This window comes from Macrobrachium nipponense, chromosome 14 (genome assembly GCF_015104395.2).
Source record: "Macrobrachium nipponense isolate FS-2020 chromosome 14, ASM1510439v2, whole genome shotgun sequence".
Lineage (NCBI taxonomy): Eukaryota > Metazoa > Arthropoda > Malacostraca > Decapoda > Palaemonidae > Macrobrachium > Macrobrachium nipponense.
Genome location: NC_087207.1, coordinates 1,489,626 through 1,494,625, shown reverse-complemented (window position 1 = coordinate 1,494,625; position 5,000 = coordinate 1,489,626).

Sequence of the window (5,000 nt, the reverse complement as noted above, 5' to 3'; positions counted from 1 at the left end):
TCGATGTTGACGCAGTCCTCTATACTTAGTAGTCCTCTCCCTCCTTCCTTTCGTGTTATGTATAGTCTGTCCGTATTTGCTCTTGGGTGTAGTGCTTTGTGTATTGTCATATGTTTTCCTGGTTTTCTGATCTATGCTGCGGAGTTCTGCCTTCGTCCATTCCACTATTCCTGCGCTGTATCTGATTACTGGCACTGCCCATGTGTTTATGGCTTTTATCATATTTCCGGCGTTGAGTTTTGACTTGAGTATCGCCTTGAGTCTCTGCATATATTCTTTCCTGATCGTGTCCTTCATCTCTTGGTGTTTTATATCTCCCTCCTTCCATTATTCCCAGGTATTTGTATCCTGTCTCATCTATGTGTTTGATGTTGCTCCCATCTGGTAGCTTTATCCCTTCAGTTCTCGTTACTTTTGCTTTTTGTATGTTGACTAAGGCACTTTTTCTCTTCCAAACTCCATCCTGATGTCCCCAGATACAATCCTTACAGTCTGGATTAGGGTATCTATTTCCTTGATGCTCTTTACCATACAGCTTGATGTCGTCCATGAACATCAGATGGTTGATTCTGTTGCCTCTTTTCTTGAGTTGGTACCCGGCATCCATCTTCTGTAGTACTTTTGTCCATGGTAATCATGGCTACTACGAAGAGTAGTGGGGACAGTGAGTCGCCCTGGAAGATCCCTCTCCTGATATTAACCTCTGCTAGTCTTATTCCAGAGCTTGTAAGTATTGTATTCCTTGCGCATTGTATTTTTGAGGAAGCTGATGGTATTTTCCTCTGCCCCATATATTTTCAGGCATTCTATTAGCCATGTGTGTGGTATCATGTCGAAGGCTTTCTTATAGTCTATCCATGCCTTGCTTAGGTTTGGTTTTCCTTCTCCTACTGTTCTTTATTACCAATTATTATTATTATTATTATTATTATTCTTATTATTATTATTATTACTAAAATACTCATAGTAGCACGAGTCTTGTAAGTGAGAAAATAAATCCGCGGTTATATAACTGCAAATATTGTTCATAAATAAAACTACAGAGAACTTTCGAGAATCTGTACGATTCCCCACCAGCAAAATGAAGATCGTACTCTTCAGGATCTGCAGAAACTAAAAATGATGTGATTTATCAGGCACAAAAACATCTTAACGTCTCACAACCTACAGTATTACAGTTGCCTTAATCATGGCGTTTTGGATTACAGCAGCCTTTTCTAAACTGACATGCAGGGGTTCGAATCCCACGTGGGAGGGAATGTGGAGTTTCTTCATATATTTCTCGGCAGGACACATTTCGAAAGAGAAGTAAAGATATCCACAGGAGTTGGGTAAACTGCGAAGTTCAGAGTTCTTCGTGGTGATGAATATGATATTTATTATATTATTATTATTATTATTATTATTATTATTATTATTATTATTATTATTATTATAAATCTGCTATAGAGACAGCATTTCATTGAATGACAACAAAGTATCTATTACAAAGGTTGACAGAGGAATTATGAAAATTCCCAGAACGGTTCAAAAGCAATAAAGAATATAATTCAGGACTAATTTTAAAAGATCAGCCTCAATATCAACGATTAATCTCTCCGTTTCGGTAATGAATAGGAATTCATTACAATGCTGCAAAACGACTGAGCCTTTGACAAAGTTTCATTAAAAAAAAACGATGTATTTAAAGGAGCTAAAATGTAATTAATCTCGATAATAATGAGAGCGCCCCCGGCGTTCCACTGTCACATCACCTTGAACTTGAATCATTTTTCCATTCGACAACAAATTAATATATATGCAAGGTGGCTCTCAAATTGAAAATTATATTTAACTGACGCTTGTATTTGACATTTATTCCATTACTCCACTTGAAGCTTCCGGTCAAAGTACTCAAAGTATGGAAAGCCAAAAAGAGGTCGAGATGTCATCAAAATTGAATTTGAATTTGATATGCTGTTATAGGCTTTGTTCTAACCTTGGAAATCCCGTTCCCGTATTGTAAATATATATGTAAATCATAGACAGATGATCAGCATTTAAATTATGAAAGTGGCAGTGATTACTGCAAGTTTTACGTTTGCTTTTGAGCTACCCTCTGTTAGGGAAAGGGCTTAATGACTGGAAAGAAAAAGATATTATATAAATGAAATATGTATGTATGTACAAACGCACACACACACACCATATACTACATATATATATATATATATATATATATATATATATATATATATGTATATCAATTCAAGCTACAAATGTCCTTTAATATCTAAATTCACTTTACCTCCCAAATGATATATTTTCATATGTACCGAAGGGGAATTTTTTTTAAGTTGATAATAATTTCGTCCCCCCATGGGATCGAACCACCGTCCAGGTGGACGGGACGAAATCAGGACAGTCAGTGATGCTATCCAATCTGACCTTACAAAGCACCCTCGATCTGGTGCTTTCGTAATTAATCGATATGAAACCCCGTCTACCATGTTGGCCAATTCGAGCGTTTGACAGCACGTAGCCTTTTGTTATGAATAATTATCACATCGAACCGTGATCCATATATATATATATATATATACTACATATACATACTTATATATATATATATATATATATATATATATATATATATATATATATATATATATATATATATATGATGGAGAACAGCCAGCGTAGCATCATACATTTATTTTCCAATTTTTCGTGACTTTGGGTCTCATCGTCAGGGCTGTAAAATATACAAAATATACAAATTAAAAAAGACTCAGTATTAATATCAATAAAAATGGAACAACATAAAAGTTAAATATAATAATTTAAAAAATGAACTAATTTATTTTTTTTAATTAAAAAGTTGAAGAAAGCTTAAGTTAGTACATATCTCTATGGAGATAAAAAAATGAGCGACGTTCTCTGGTTTGGAAAGGAGGACGTCAACTATGCTATAAATAGAAATGTGGAAGAACGGTCTGACCATTTAATGGGGGCATAAGAATCTGTTTGATTGTTAACGACTCCAAAACAGAGAGAGAATAGTCATTGGGCGCTTGGGTGACAATGTGAAATTCCTTATATGAAAATGATGTTTTTCATTTATTACAATGTTCTCGTATGTTAGAGAATTCTTTCGTTTTCTAAGTACATCCCGTATGGTAACTGACTCCGAGATGAGAATCGATTCTAACTTTGAGCAATCTTTTGGTGGCTCCCACATGTTTCCCGATCTTACATTTCGGGCAAGTAAAGCAATATACCGCCAAAGATCACATCAAAGCCGGAAGTTTATCTTTGTAGGAGAACAAAGAACCCAGAGTTTTAGATATTTAGCCATCAACTTAAGATTCACAGCCGGAAAAGTTTTCTGAATGACTTTTTGTATTTGCACCTTAAATGCGTTGGACTGAATGAAAGGTATAGAGGCATATATTAATAATTTAGGCACGTTCGGTACAAGTTGACGTGGCTGAAATTTATCATTTAAAAAGTTTATTAAAAACATAATTAAAGAATAAGGGCTGGAGGATACGAATTGTTTGTTTTTTAAAAAACTGGAGTAAAAATTGGATTTCGCAATGGAATTTATGCCAGCTGGAAGATAACGTATAAGCATGGTGTAATAGCGTGGAAATACTATTTAATTTTAATGTTAGGGAACAACTGCTATAGACGTTAGTACCTTGACCTGTGAACGTCGTTTTTCTAAAGACGCTCGTATTAAAACCATGTTCTGTCCTAGTAATTAAAACATCTAAAAAAGCAAATTGGTTGTCTTGTTCATGCTCAATTGAGAAATGTATATTAGGATGTAGGCCATTGATATATTCCAAGAAAGCTTTGGCTGCTTCTCGGGACCTGAATAGAGCAATAGTGTCATCCACATATCGCTTATAAAAGAGAGGGCGATATGATAGTAATGTCGTGATAGCTAAAGTAGCTATCACGACATTACTATCAAGATAGGTGTAGCTAGCAACCTGTTCTTAAGAGCCTTACGAATTTGTTCCCTAGAATTCCTGGAAAAAGAATTTGAACAAATTCGCAAGCAACTTTCGTCTTTAAAGTATCCTGACCATATAATTGAGAAAGCAATTCATTAAAGCAAACGTAATTTTCTACCGACCCCCTAAAGACAAGACCGCAGAGATACACACAACAATAGAATGAAAACATTCCTCACCTCTGGACACGATTAAGAGAGTAACCCACACCCTCGGAAAATCTAACCCTTTTGCATTTACTTACCCAGACACCTTAGCCAAATCCCTGATTAACGTCCAACAAAGGACACTGGGTTTACGAAATCCCATGCCAGGACTGTAACCAATCTTACATTGGATTTACAGGTAAGTCACATCCCCAGAGATTAATACAACACAAACGGTCAGTTAGGTATGGACAACAGAACTCGGCTATTTTCAACCATATAAATGAACATATCCATAGAATAAACTGGAATTTGTCCACGTGTAAGTTATAGCCAAAAAAGCAACTGCAGTACAAGAGTCAAATGATGGAATCGGCCTTAATAAAAGAGAGGCAGGTAATGAACATCTCAAAAGGAGCATGGATTTCAGATACAATCAACAAGGTTTTCATTCAACCAACACTTAAGAAAATTAAAGGAAGATTATCAGCGCGGGTGACCTAAATTGGCTTGCCTGTAGATGGACCTCTTGGTATAAAATACCACCTTTTCTGTAAACTTTTCTCATTTATCTACATGAAGAGGGAGACAGCAGTCCTCTGAAATTATAGGAGTCTTTTCTCTCTATATTTTGGTTGTTTTTTATGGGTGCTCCTTTTAATTAGATGGAATTCTGTTGTTAGCAGAACATTTTTACCAGTACATATATATATATATATATATATATATCATATATATATATATATATATATATATATATATATAAGCAAACAGGAGTCCAAAGCAAACGACAGTCATCAGTACAATTAGGTATTTATTATCAAAAACGTTTCGTGTTACTTAACACATC